The following is a 15,704-nucleotide window of genomic DNA, read 5'->3' as shown; positions in this document are numbered from 1 at the left end:
CTAAAGGCCGGCCACCCCCAAAGACTTGGGCCTCAATTCTTGTTGTCCAATCTTGGCCCAATTCATTAAAAAATCCCGTTTTGTAATTCCCGAACTAATTTCCAAAATTCCAAATTTACCCTCGGCCTTCCCCGAGGTCTCGACATCAATGATTTCATAATCAACATGAGCATAGCAACTTGAATCAAAATATCTCCTCAACACACACAAGTCTTATTTATTTCTTGATTTCCCGTTATGCGAAAATACGGGATATAACATTCTCCCCCCCTTAAGAACATTCGTCCTCGAATGTTGAATCGAACTCATGGGTGTCGTACTACTCCGGGAGGGTTCTCTTGATGGTTGTCCTTTATTGATTTCTCCGACATGTCTTCTTTACCAATACTAGGGTAGATTTTTCACATCACTGACTCAAATACCTTCATAATACATTTTCTCATACTCTACGTAACCACCGAACTCTGCACTATATTCTTGTAAGGGACGGACACTTTCCAGACATCATCGTCAATATCATCTTCCTTTCACACTCCTGAGTTTCCTTACCACATCGTCGTAATCTCACTTTACTTCATATCAGACACTTCATGCCCAACAGATTCAGAACTAAAACCGAACGGATTCGTAATCGGAGGCAGACATACTCAACTATGGCGGATGGATTCGTAGTCGAAGTCAGAGGTACAAAAGTGGGTCAACCCAATCTGAGATCAGGGTCAGACATACAAAGGCGTATCAGACGAATTCGTAAGCAGAATCAAACACACGAAGGTATACCAAACAGATTCACAATCAAAGTCAGACGTACGGACTCATATCGGACAGATCCGAAATCAGAATCAAGTATACAGGATTGTTTCATACAAAGTCGTGACCAGTCAAACCGAAGTGTATCAAACACACACGCGGTCAAAATCAAACGCACCGAAGCATATCAGACGGATTTATGTCCAGAGTCAGACCCACGGAGGTGTGCCAGACAGAAACGGATTCAGAATCAAACGCACAAAAGGTTCATCGAACAGGAACGTAGTCGAACTTAAAAATATAGAGGCGTACAAGGTAGAGCCTCATCGGCATCGGAAGTGCAGAAGCACTATGGATAGAATGTCAATTTAGAATCAAATCATTCATATTAAGACTCCAATAATTCATGAGAATTCCCCTTGATTTGCAAACTCACTCACCAAGCCGTCACACAATTTACCTGGCGTCTTACGTATCGATTCCTTCAAATTTCCAATTACTCACACTGCTTATCTTTTATTTATCACAACATTAGTCGCCGGGCTCAGCTCTTAGCCCTCCTAGGCACCAAATGAGAATCATACACACACATACACATACATATACACCTACACACGTTTACTCATACCTTACCGGCGAACATCTCTGGCTGTTATTCAAATTCGTTCAATTTCCCAAGAGGTGTTGTATCCTTTCCTTTTCGCCCATTTAGTCCGCCTCGTTCCGCGCGACTCTCGAAAGGGCACTAATTATTCTCCACACATTCTATTCACCTTTGGTTACCCCAAATTCCCATTTACGTTAATCATACTTACACTTATGAAAAACTTTGCATTACTTCCCAGGGGGTCACCCATCCCAGAATTGCTCTGGCTTGAGCACGCTTAACCCCGAAACTTTTACACATTTTGACGCGTTAGGGCTGATATAATTTCGCCAATTGCCCCGTACGACCTTTGTCACGAAATTTTAGGCCAAACGGGGTCTTAGCAAATCTTTCGGAAATTTTTCGTAGCGGGTCCCACTCTCGGCTAAGCCGTACCATTACCTTGTCGCCTTTCTGAATTTCCAACATTCACTTTCATACACATATACATATGATCACAACTAACCCACGAATTTAAGCCTCCAAATAGTCGATGTGATCCGATAGAAATGCCACCGTAAGGTGTTCTCTGGCCACCGACAGAAGAAAACTAAAGCCCGATAAGTATCGCGGGGCCTTTTGTACTTAGTCTACATATTGACTTCTATATTTCTGGAAAAATTTGGGCAGAGTTTCCTCTGTATTTCTTACTATCCGAAACCTGTACACCAGAAATACCAACCACGCCTCACAGGGCCAACACATATGTACACACATACACATCATATCACGTCGTAACGCAGCCACACAGGGCTGATGACTTCAAATAGGAATTATACCATCGTCGACACTTACCACACGTGCCCAACTCAAACGGCATCGGAGGCGTTTTCCTGTTTTCCTTCATCCAGGATTTCCAAAATCACTCGGACGGTGGGGATATTTAGTCGCCCTTGCCTTGGGTCACCCGGTCTCTAATTCCTTTAAATTTCCGTCGTCTTCACAGGACAACGTTTTGCGAATATCATACACATATAGAAAATTCTAAAAACTCATACACTTATAAATAATCAATATCGGGTCTGACCTGGGGAGCTGCCGTGAGAGGTATGTCCACTATCATCCACATCTGTCTGCTCCCTGCCTATCCGGTCTCCATTATTACCCGCATCTGAATCGGAGGGATACGGACGATCAGTCAAATCCCGGCTCACTGACGACCCAGGCCAAGAACCGGAGAAATCCATAGCACTCTCCGAGGTGGCTGGGCTATCAGGGTTCTCCCTAACGATAAGAGCTGGCGCATATTTGAAAATCTCCTCCTGAGTCATCCCAGAAGAATGCTCCGATGGGCCTGCCTCATCACTATCCTCCTCCGCGGAGGTAAGAAGCTCCGGAGGGGTCATCGCCAGATCCCCCGAGATGTCTGTGTCGTAGCCATCCTCCACGGGATCCTCCGCCCCAGGAATCGGGGACTCTGGAGGAGTCGTAGAGGGGTCCTCCGACGGATCTGTATCGTAGCTATCCTCCGGGGAATCCTCCGAAGGATCCGTCTCGAACGAGTAACTGGGGCCCTGCCTACTCGGCCCCGGTGACAGCCTGGGGGCCTTCCTGGCACCCCCATCCTCATCGTCGGAAGCCGTCCTCCTCATCCTTCACCAACCTACAATCACCTGCAGGAAGAGGGTCAGAATCATTTTTCCCCAAATACTGAAGCCAACATTCTTTTCGGAGCCTTGCTGTGAACACAGCAATTCGTTGGGAGGAACCATCCTAACAGTATAGCTTTATCGCACGATCTAAGATCCCAAGAAAGGGTAACACAACATCCTAGATGTCCTGTAGCTCCTTGTTTATAGATGTGGTGCACAACACATCGATAGACAAGACTCTACTAGACACGGCCTGTAGACATTCCGAGGACAAACCGCTCTGATACCACTTTTGTCACGACCCAGCCCCGTGGGCCGCGACTGGTGTCCTTCTGGGACACCCCAAACGAACTCACACCCAGACCATCGTAATCAGACTCGTCCGAACTCAACGTACGTTATTCGAACTCATCATCGTAATCAGACATCTACCGAACACTTATCCTAAGCAGTCGCCCGTACAAATCAAACAAATCACAAATCAAAAAGGAGGCGGAATATACATCGCCAAATTTCACACACACACATCAGAAGGGTGGCGGAATGCACATCGCCCCCAAATGCATACACATACATACAAACTCAGAGGCCGACTTGGCCATAGTAGCGTACGGGCCGCTTAAGAACGCAAAACAGACTCACATGCAAACACACCGGACCCACGACCCACAAATCTGACTACAGGCCTCTAGACAAAACAGAACATATGAACATATGACGGGACAGGGCCCCGCCGTACCCACACATCCACAAATGTACAGAATACAGACACAACAAAAGACATGTACCAAAGTAGGCTCCGGATCAAAGGGGAGCTCTCCAACACAGCAGAATGAGTAGCCTAAACTGGAGGACCACCCAAACGAGCTTCTGTACCTGCGGGCATGAAACACAGCCCCCGAAGAAACGGGGGTCAGTACGGGAGAAGTACTGAGTATGTAAAGCAGAAGGTACAGAAATCACAAACACAGCTGGAGTCAGAAAGAACAACACACCAACATCGCAAACAAAGCAAACCTGTGCGGGAGGCGAACGTACAAATGCAAATCAAATCATGTATAGGGTTTAGGAACGTGGTCACCCCCCGACGCTGGTGCCACAACACATCATAACTCCAGAAGTTTTCAAATCTCCGTACAGTCTCCAGACACATCATATCACACACACATCATATCATCAGAACATATCAAATGCCATATCACATCATAACTCCATAAACGGTAACCGGCCCTATGGCGAGGCCTCGGAAACCGTAACACATCATAACTCCCGAATATATTATAGCGCGCACGATCACAAAGTCGGCCCGGGTACCGACGAACGAAGTCATAGCAGACAGCACGAACAGAGTAGTGCCGAAACCATATGCATATTAAAAATAATTTGTCGGACTCAACATATCGTTTACATATAGGCAGATACTGACGCCAGAAGGCTCGGAGTAGGAATCGAATTGATAAAAGTAGGCATATAAAGGTTACGAAGTTCCAAACTGTCAAATTCGTAAGAAAACTGTTCATAAGTCATTTTTCCGGAATTCTCACATCATCCCAAAGTACAGAACATGCATTAGTGGCATAGGAAGTTTCAAACACATCCTTGAGTCATAAACAGAAGATTGCGAATCATAACAGACACAAGCGAATCAAACAAACCGAATAAGGGGAGCCTCGGGGCTCACGGGCCCACCTCGGGTCAAATTGAGGCGGCGGACACAAATCACAGACTTTCGGCTCCATAGAGCCATCTACGAAAGTTTCGAAGGGTTTCGGACACAACAGCACAAGTTATGGAGGTACGAACATTCTTTTAACCAAAAGTGACAAAAAGGGGTTCAATCGCGCTGAGTGAATAGTGCTCGAACTTGAACTTCGATTTCCAAGAGCAGGGTTATTCCCGAGATTCCGAAATTTACCTAGTGGGTCTAGGACATGCCAAAAGAATGAGAGGTAAGCTTTACATACCTGGTTGGCGCCTTACGCTCGTCAAATCGCGATTCCCGTTTCGTCCAGAAACTGCAAATGGTCACTTTTACCAGTTACTATTCATGAGAGTTAGCATTTTCATCTTTGGGGCTATACTTGGCTACCGAAATTTCGGCAGCATTTCCCCTATAAACCTAACATCCCCGAGACTTGGCTCGGCTCAAAATACAACAACAACAACAACCCAAACATCATTACACAATACGAATCACAATCAAACACATTGACTTCACAATTGCACCTTATTTCATAAGTTGGTAATCCTATTTCCAAACTTCGAAATTTCAACTCATATCCACATTATTGTATTCATTCATTCAAGATTCTTCCATTACATAACAAACAAGTTCCAAACCATATACAAAGTTTCTCAAAATCCATTACTTTCCCTATTTCATTCAAAACACCAAAAGTTACGACGAATATTCTAACTTGCGTCGTTTCATTCCAAATCCATCAACATCAATTATAACTCATATTTAAAGTCCTTAGTATCATAAATATACAATGAGATACACCATGATACCGAAGGTATACACTTTCCGATAATATCCGAAATCATTTTCTAGCGCCAACTCAATTCTTTAATCAATCCTTTACGACATAAAGATCACAACAACGCATTATTCAAACTAAACAAAATAAAATTCTTATGCCTTGCACTACATGGGACTCACGGCCAAACACACCCTTCTATATACACACACACCATGCACAAACACAACCTCATCCCACAATCTTCACACTAATCCAATCACTAACACATATATATCCATTTCATAACATAAAAACATAGATTTCTTACCTCTTTCTTGAAATTCCGATTTGCCGCAAACGCGCACCTTACGCCAAACTAATTGTACCCCGTTGAAGAGGGTCTTGAGTACTTCACAACTATGCGAAAATCAAGATTTTTGGATTGAAACAAAGGCTAGCAAAATTTTTTCCTTTCTCTCTATACCCTTCGGCCGAGAGCTCCTTATGGAGTGTTCTTCATATTTTTTTTTGTTTGCTTTGGCTTTCTAGATAATTCAAAGGCTACTTTGATATATATCCATTAAAGAGAGTCATGTGCATAGCACATGACATTTAAAACATGGGTTTGGGCCACCCTAAAGGCCGGCCACCCCCAAAGACTTGGGCCTCAATTCTTGTTGTCCAATCTTGGCCCAATTCATTAAAAAATCCCGTTTTGTAATTCCCGAACTAATTTCCAAAATTCCAAATTTACCCTCGGCCTTCCCCGAGGTCTCGACATCAATGATTTCATAATCAACATGAGCATAGCAACTTGAATCAAAATATCTCCTCAACACACACAAGTCTTATTTATTTCTTGATTTCCCGTTATGCGAAAATACGGGATATAACAGTTCCAGAGGGATCTGACGGGTATGTCGTCTATTGTGACGCCTCTGGTGTTGGGATAGGATGTGTATTGATGCAGCACAGTCGAGTCATAGCCTATGCTTCCCGGCAGCTCAGACCGCACGAGAAGAACTATCCCACTCATGATCTTGAGTTGGCCGCGGTGATTCATGCTTTGAAGATTTGGCGGTATTATTTATATGGGGTCCATGTTGATATCTATACGGACCATAAGAGTCTCCAGTATATTTTTAGGCAGAAGGAACTAAATTTGCGGCAGCGGAGATGGCTTGAGCTACTAAAGGACTACGACGTTGATATTCTGTACCATCCGGGGAAAGCCAATGTGGTAGCTGACGCGCTTAGCCGCAAGTCCGTGGGCAGTCTGGCTGATGTTCCATCTGATAAGAGAGATTTGGTTCGTGATATTCATCAGCTGGCCAGCCTCGGAGTCCGTTTGGTGGATTCTGGAGATTCTGGGATTTCTGTTCGTCCAGTTGCTGAGTCATCTATTATTCAGGAGGTAAAGCAGCGCCAGTTTGAGGATCCTCTTTTGATTCAGTACAGAGATGTGGCCCTTAATAAATCAAAGACTCAGTTTGAGAACTCGCCTGACGGAGTATTATTATATGACGGCAGATTCTGTGTACCGGACGTTGCGGGCTTACGACGGCAGATTATGGGCGAGGCCCATAATGCACGGTATTCTGTTCATCCTGGTTCCACTAAAATGTATCGGGACCTCAGGTGTTTGTATTGGTGGGACGGGATGAAGAAAGATATTGCTGAGTTTGTTAGTCAGTGCCCGAACTGCCAGCAAGTTAAGATCGAGCATCAGAAGCCCGGTGGATTATTACAGGAGATGGAAATTCCAGCCTGGAAATGGGAGATGATTAATATGGATTTCGTTGTTGGATTACCGCACACTCCACGCAGGTACGACTCTATCTGGGTTGTTGTTGACAGGCTGACGAAATCAGCCCATTTCCTTCCGGTTCGGACTACTTATTTGGCTGAGGACTATGCCAGATTGTATATCAGAGAGATAGTCAGACTTCACGGAGTCCCTATATCTATTATTACTGACCGAGGTACCCAGTTTACAGCAAATTTCTGGAGGTCATTTCAGGAGGGATTAGGGACTCAGGTGAGTCTCAGTACAACTTTTCACCCTCAGTCCGACGGGCAGGCCGAGCGCACTATCCAGACGCTCGAAGATATGTTGCGGCCTGCGTTATTGATTTCAGGGGCAGCTGGGATGATCATTTGCCGCTTATTGAGTTTGCCTATAATAACAGTTATCACTCCAGCATCCAGATGGCACCGTATGAAGCCCTGTATGGCAGGAAATGCAGATCTCCTATTGGTTGGTTTGTGTTATGTCCCGTGTTTTCTTATAACGGGAAATCGAGAAATAATTACGATTTGTGTGTTATAAGGAAATATTTTGATTTTGGTGAATATGACTATGATGGTTATGGAATCATAAATGTTAAGACATCGGGGAAGGCCGAGGAAACAATTGGAATTTCGGAAATTAGTTTCGGGAATTACAAAACGGGACGTTTATCGAATTGGGCCAAGAAAAAATTAGAACACAAAATGAGGCCCAAAGTTAGTGGGGTGGCCGGCCATATTGGCTAGGCCCAAGCCCTTTTTAAATGATCATGTGCCATGCACATGATCTATATTTGATATATATCACTTAGGCCTTTTGGAATTATCAAGAATCAAGATCAAAACAAAAAAAAAAAATAAGAAAGCACCTCAAAGAAGCTCTCGACCAAGCTTGAGAAAAAGGAGAGAAAAAAATTTCCCAAGCTTTGTTGTTGATCCAAAAATCTTAATTTCTACATAGTTGTGAAGTACTCAAGGCCCTCTTCAACGGGGTATAATTAGCTTGACACAAGAACCTCGTTTGCGACAAGTCGGGTTTTCAAGAAAAGGTAAGAATTCTTCCACTTTTGTGTTATGGAATTGGTATGAATGTTGTGATGAATGAAATGAAATGAGAATTTTGTGGTAGTAGTGTATGTGTGTGCAGCCGTGTGTGTGTGTGTGTTGGTGTGTGGCCGTGAGCCATGAGAGTTAGAAGGGGAGGTGAATTGAATCCTATTTAGCTCGTTAGTTGTGTCGTTATAACCTTTAAGACGCAAATGATCGATTGATGAATTAAATTGGCGTTGGAAAATGATTTCGGACATTATCGGAAAGTGTATACCTTTGGTATAATTGTGTATATCATTGTATATTTGGGGTGCTAAAGACTAAAAATGTGACATATAGTTGATGTTAATGAATTCGGAATGAAACGACGCAAGTTAGAATGTCCGTCGTGACTTTTGATGTTTTGAATGAAATATGGAGAATAATGAATTTCGGGAACTTTCGTATATGGTTTGGAATATATTTGGGATGTGATTGACTAATCTTGAATAAGTAAATGAATACAATAATGTGGGCATAGACTTGGAATTTTGGAAGTTTGAATGAAAAGTTGCCAACTTAGGTAATAAGGTGGAACTTTGAAACTAGAGTGGTTTGATTATGAATTGTGTTGTTGTTGATGTGTGGGTTGTTGTTGTTGATGTATTTTGAGCCGAGCTAAGTCTCGGGGGTGTTAGATTTATAGGGGAGGTGCTGCCGAAATTTCGGTAGGCAAAAATAAAGTTAATGGCATTTTTAAGCCTAAGAATCTCAATTGGTAACTTTGACCATTTGCAGATTTCAGACGAAACGGGACTTGACTTTTGGGAAAGCGTAAGACATCTGTAAGGTATGTAAAGCTTCCCGCTTCTTCGTTTGGCATGTCTTAGTATGCTAGGTGAATATTGGAACCTCCGGAGCATCTCTGCTCCTCGAAACCCGATCCACAGAAAAGTTACTATTTATTCAATTCAATTGAAGCCTAAGGGCTCTATTTTGGCTAGAATGCCACCAATCGTTCGAAACCTATCGAAATGTGGTCGGGTAACTTAGAAACGATTACGTATGAACTTTTGGCCCCTAAATGTTCGTAAATTATGTTCGCCACCTCAATTCGACTCGAGGTGGACCCGCTAACCCCAAGACGCCCTATTTGTCTTATTGGGCTGTCTTTTTGAATAAAGTTTGAAATGATACCTTCGATTTTGGAACTTCCTCCTACGGGACGTGTTTTGAATATTACGATACGCTAAGTTACGTTTTGAGCTATACGTACTATTTTGGAAACGTTTTGTGAAATGAAACCTTGTATCGACTAAGTATTCAATTATTTTGTATTATGAAATGACTTATGGGATTACTCTGTTTTGAAAGACTATTTTGAAGTATGATTTGCATTTGTTTGCTCACGACTCCGCTCGTGCCTTATTATGACTTCGTTCACCGGTTCCCGGGCCGGTTATGATTCGTGCGCCTTATAATAATTCGGCCGTATGCTGTGTTACGGTTCCCGAGGCTTCGCCATAGGGCCGGGTTTCGTTTGGAGTTATGCTGTGATATGGCTCGTGATGCGATACGCTCACCTATGTTTGTGTTTGTGTTCGGGGATGTACGGAGATTTGAAACTTTCTGGTGTTATGCTGTGTGTGGCGCCAGCGTCGGAGTGGCGACCACGTTCTTAAGCGTTTGCATGATTTCGTTTGCATTATGTATACGTATATGACTTTGATACGGATTTTGACATACTGATTTGTACTCCACTTTGTTATCTGATTTGCTTTCAGTTTTGATCCATATTTCTGTACTCCGTGCTTTACATACTCAGTACATATTCCGTACTGACCCCCTTTCTTCGGGGGCTGCGTTTCATGCCCGCAGGTACAGACATTGGTGATCCTCCACTGTAGGCTTCATTTTCTGCCATTTTGGAGTACTCCTTCTGATCCGGAGTCCACTTTTGGTACAGACTCCTTTTGCTATGTATATGCTCTGTATATTTGACAATTTGGGTACGGCGGGGCCCTGTCTCGCCATATGTCTTTGTTCTGAGTTCGTAGAGGCCTGTAGTCATATATGTGGGGCGAGGATCCTATATACGTTTGTTTGATTTGTTTTCTGGTCTTAAAGCGGTCCGTTTGTTTTGATGGCCCTAAATGGCCCTTATGCTTATGTTTGCACTTTTGACCGGCGATGTCTATTCCGCCGCCCAGTTTGGATTTGATATGCCATTTTGATTTGTGCGACCGCTTAAGACATATTTTGATATAAATTATGTTTGACACGATTTTGCAAAATTCTGAATTAAGTTTGGATTTGGAAATGAATAGGCGATTCGGTCTGGGTACCCAGGTAGGGTGCCAGTCGCGGCCCACGGGGCTGGGTCGTGACAAAAGTGGTATCAGAGCAGTTTGTCCTCGGAATGTCTACAGGCCGTGTCTCGTAGAGTCTTGTTTATCGATGTGTTGTGCACCACACCTATAAACAGGAAGCTACAGGGCATTTAGGGTGTTACTTTCTTTGGAATCTTAGATCGTGCGATAGAGCTGTGCTACTAGGGTCATTCTGATCTGACCCGTTATTGTGTTTGCAGTGATGCCTCCGAAGAAGGCAACGGCGGCCCAGAAGGGCAAAGCGAGGATAGGAGAGACTAGTCAGGCACAGCGCGCTACCCGGGCTCGTGTCTATGATTTGCCCGAGGTTGTGCCTCATTCTGAGGGGTCTGCTACACCCCCATTAGTACAGCCTGGAGCAGGACCTTCAGCAGCTCCAGAGGTCCGTGTACCCGCTACTGAGACTCCAGCTCCTCAGCCTGGGGCGGAGGATAGGACCTTGAGAGAGGTTGTGCAGTTGTTGACTACACTGGTAGCAGGGCAGGCTCGCAGACGCGGGCGGAGGGACGATGATGACGATGACAAGCGGGACAGCCTGAGAGTTCGGGAGTTTCTATTATGTGGCCCTCCAGAGTTTTTCGGGTCTAAGCCCGACGAGGACCCCCATGACTTTATTCGGGGGATGCGGCGCTCACTGGACTTAGTCAGGGCTTCAGAGACCGAGTCGGTCGAGCTGGCTTCGCATAGACTTCGAGATGTTGCTACCCACTGGTACGAGACTTGGGAGCTGTCTAGGGGAGAGGGTGCCCCTCCGGCCACTTTGGATCAGTTTGTGACAGCATTCACCCGCCACTTTTTGCCCCCAGAGTTACGACGGGAGCGAGCTGATCGGTTTTTACATTTGCAGCAGAGGGGTCGAAGCGTTCGTGAATATAATTTGGAGTTTGATTCCCTGGCCCGGTATGCCCCTGTCGTTGTAGCTGATATGTCTGATCGGATGCATAGATATGTTATGGGGTTGGATCGTTACCTGATTGACGGCTGTATGGCGGTGTCATTGCAGACAGATATGGACATTGCCCGTCTACAGGCCTACGCCCAGGGGATGGAGAACTGGCACCGAGCAGATCGGCGCAGTAGAGAGTATGATGGGAGGCGGCCCAAAAGGGCCAGATCAGTGGGGTATTCTGGAGATTCTCGGGGCGGGCAGCCTCAGTATCAGTCCAGTGGATACTTCCCTCCGTCAGGCCAGGATACACAGTCTGCTAATAAGCGATTGGATAGTGCGGGACCGTCTGGGACCGGTCAGAGCCCCAGAGTGGCAGGTTCACAGGTATCCAGGGGTCCCAGCCATGCCCGACCACCCAGGCCCCGTTGTTCTCACTGCGGGAAGTCTCATCCTGGGGAGTGCTATCGAGCGATTGGAGCTTGTTTTTCTTGTGGTGGTCAAGGCCACTTTATGAGAGACTGTCCGTTGGCTAGCGGTTTTGGTAGTGTGGCTCAGCCGACAGGGTCAGCCGCCGGTTCATCATCTGCTCCATCTGTTGCACGCCCTGGAGGGCGAGGTATGCCAGCACCGGCAGGACGCGGTCGAGGCCGCGGTGGCGGTTCAGGTTCTAGCGGTCCCTCGAACCGCATATACGCTTTGACTGGTCGGCGTGACCCAGAGGCATCACCAGACGCAGACCCAGGTATGTTACTAACCTTTTTCTGAATGAATGTGTGCATGGATAGGTCTGTATTTCAGTATAGCACGCGATGTTCTCTTTCTACGTGTCAGTAAAAGTAGGGTAAGAATTCGAATCAATGAAAATATTTGGAGGCGGAATTCGTGGGATGAAGACTTAAATCCGTGGGTTACCCGTAATCATATGTATATGTGTATGAAAGTGAATATTTAAGATTCAGAAGGGCGACATGGTAATGGTACGACTTAACCAGGGGTGGGACCCGCTACAAAAATTTCTGAAAATTTGCTAAGACCCCGATCTGCCCTAAAATTATGTGACAAAGGCCGTGCGGGGCAATCGACGAAATTATATGAGCCCTAACGCGTCAAAATGCATGAAAGTTCCGGGGTTAAGCGTGCTCAAGCCAGAGCAATTCTGGGATGGGTGACCCTCCTGGGAAGTAATGTAAAGTTTTTCATAAGTGAGAGTGCGATAAATATAAATGGAAATTTGGGGTAATCATAAGGTAAATAGAATGTGTATGGAGGGTAGGAAAGATGAAAGGTAAGTAGTGTGAATAAGTGGAACCTTTGAAAGAGTCTATACGCGACACGCAAAACGATTTGTGTGACAACTTGGTGAATAAGTTTGCAAATAAAGGGGAAAATTCTCATGAATTATTGGAGCCTTAACAGGAGCGATTTGATTCTAATTCGACATTCTATCTGTTGTGCTTTTGCACTCCCGATTCCGATAAGGCTCTGTCTAGTACGCCTCTGTATTTTTGAGCTCGATTATGTTCCCGTCTGACGAATCTTTGTGCGTCTGATTCTGGATATGTTTCTGTCTGGCACACCTCTGTATGTCTGACTCTGGATATAAATCCGTCTGATATGCTTCTGTGCGTTTGATTTTGATCACGCGTATGTTCGATACATTTTGGTTTGTCTAATCACAACTCTGTATGATACAATTCTGTACATTTGATTCTGATTTCAAATCTGTCCGATATGATCTTGTACGTCTGACTCCGATTATGAATCTGTCTGGTATATCTTTGTGTGTTTGATTCTGATTACGAATCCGTCTGATACGCCTTTGTACGTCTGACTCCGATCTCAGATTTGTCTGATATACTTCCGTACCTCTGATGTTGACTATGAATCCGTCCGATATGCTTAAACGCATCTGGCCCTAGTTCTGAATCTGTTTGGCATGAAGTGTCTGGTATGAAGTAAAGTGAGATTACGACGATGTGGTAAGAAACTCAGAAGTGTAAAAAAAAAAAAAAATGATATTGACTATGATGTCTGGAAAGTGTTCGTCCATTACAAGAATATAGCGTATGGTTCGGTGATTACGTGGGGTATGAGAAAATATATTATGAAGGCATTTGCATTAGTGATGTGAAGAATTACCCCGTCATGTGGGTGAAAAAGCTATGTCGGAAAATCCACGAAGGACAATTATGAAAAGGACCCTCCCGGAGTAGTATGACACCCCATGAGGTCAATTTAACATTCGAGGACGAATGTTCTAAAGGGGGGGAGAATGTTATGTCCCGTGTTTTCGTATAACGGGAAATCGAGAAATAATTACGATTTGTGTGTTATAAGGAAATATTTTGATTTTGGTGAATATGACTATGATGGTTATGGAATCATAAATGTTAAGACATCGGGGAAGGCCGAGGAAAAAATTGGAATTTCGGAAATTAGTTTCGGGAATTACAAAACGGGACGTTTATCGAATTGGGCCAAAAAAAGATTAGAACACAAAATGAGGCCCAAAGTTAGTGGGGTGGCCGGCCATATTGGCTAGGCCCAAGCCCTTTTTAAATGATCATGTGCCATGCACATGATCTATATTGGATATATATCACTTAGGCCTTTTGGAATTATCAAGAATCAAGATCAAAACAAAAAAAAAATAAGAAAGCACCTCAAAGAAGCTCTCGGCCAAGCTTGAGAAAAAGGAGAGAAAAAATTTCCCAAGCTTTGTTGTTGATCCAAAAATCTTAATTTCTACATAGTTGTGAAGTACTCAAGGCCCTCTTCAACGGGGTATAATTAGCTTGACACAAGAACCTCGTTTGCGACAAGTCGGGTTTTCAAGAAAAGGTAAGAATTCTTCCACTTTTGTGTTATGGAATTGGTATGAATGTTGTGATGAATGAAATGAAATGAGAATTTTGTGGTAGTAGTGTATGTGTGTGCAGCCGTGTGTGTGTGTGTGTTGGTGTGTGGCCGTGAGCCATGAGAGTTAGAAGGGGAGGTGAATTGAATCCTATTTAGCTCGTTAGTTGTGTCGTTATAACCTTTAAGACGCAAATGATCGATTGATGAATTAAATTGGCGTTGGAAAATGATTTCGGACATTATCGGAAAGTGTATACCTTTGGTATAATTGTGTATATCATTGTATATTTGGGGTGCTAAAGACTTTAAATGTGACATATAGTTGATGTTAATGAATTCGGAATGAAACGACGCAAGTTAGAATGTCCGTCGTGACTTTTGATGTTTTGAATGAAATATGGAGAATAATGAATTTCGGGAACTTTCGTATATGGTTTGGAATATATTTGGGATGTGATTGACTAATCTTGAATAAGTAAATGAATACAATAATGTGGGCATAGATTTGGAATTTTGGAAGTTTGAATGAAAAGTTGCCAACTTAGGTAATAAGGTGGAACTTTGAAACTAGAGTGGTTTGATTATGAATTGTGTTGTTGTTGATGTGTGGGCTGTTGTTGTTGATGTATTTTGAGCCGAGCTAAGTCTCGGGGGTGTTAGATTTATAGGGGAGGTGCTGCCGAAATTTCGGTAGGCAAAAATAAAGTTAATGGCATTTTTAAGCCTAAGAATCTCAATTGGTAACTTTGACCATTTGCAGATTTCAGACGAAACGGGACTTGACTTTTGGGAAAGCGTAAGACGTCTGTAAGGTATGTAAAGCTTCCCGCTTCTTCGTTTGGCATGTCTTAGTATGCTAGGTGAATATTGGAACCTCCGGAGCATCTCTGCTCCTCGAAACCCGATCCACAGAAAAGTTACTATTTATTCAATTCAATTGAAGCCTAAGGGCTCTATTTTGGCTAGAATGCCACCAATCGTTCGAAACCTATCGAAATGTGGTCGGGTAACTTAGAAACGATTACGTATGAACTTTTGGCCCCTAAATGTTCGTAAATTATGTTCGCCACCTCAATTCGACTCGAGGTGGACCCGCTAACCCCAAGACGCCCTATTTGTCTTATTGGGCTGTCTTTTTGAATAAAGTTTGAAATGATACCTTCGATTTTGGAACTTCCTCCTACGGGACGTGTTTTGAATATTACGATACGCTAAGTTACGTTTTGAGCTATACGTACTATTTTGGAAACGTTTTGTGAAATGAAACCTTGTATCGACTAAGTATTCAATTATTTTGTA

The sequence above is a fragment of the Lycium barbarum genome, unplaced genomic scaffold (genome assembly GCF_019175385.1).
Source record: "Lycium barbarum isolate Lr01 unplaced genomic scaffold, ASM1917538v2 unchr_scaffold_01, whole genome shotgun sequence".
In the NCBI taxonomy this organism is placed as follows: Eukaryota; Viridiplantae; Streptophyta; class Magnoliopsida; order Solanales; family Solanaceae; genus Lycium; species Lycium barbarum.
Note: the sequence above shows the minus strand (reverse complement) of the source record.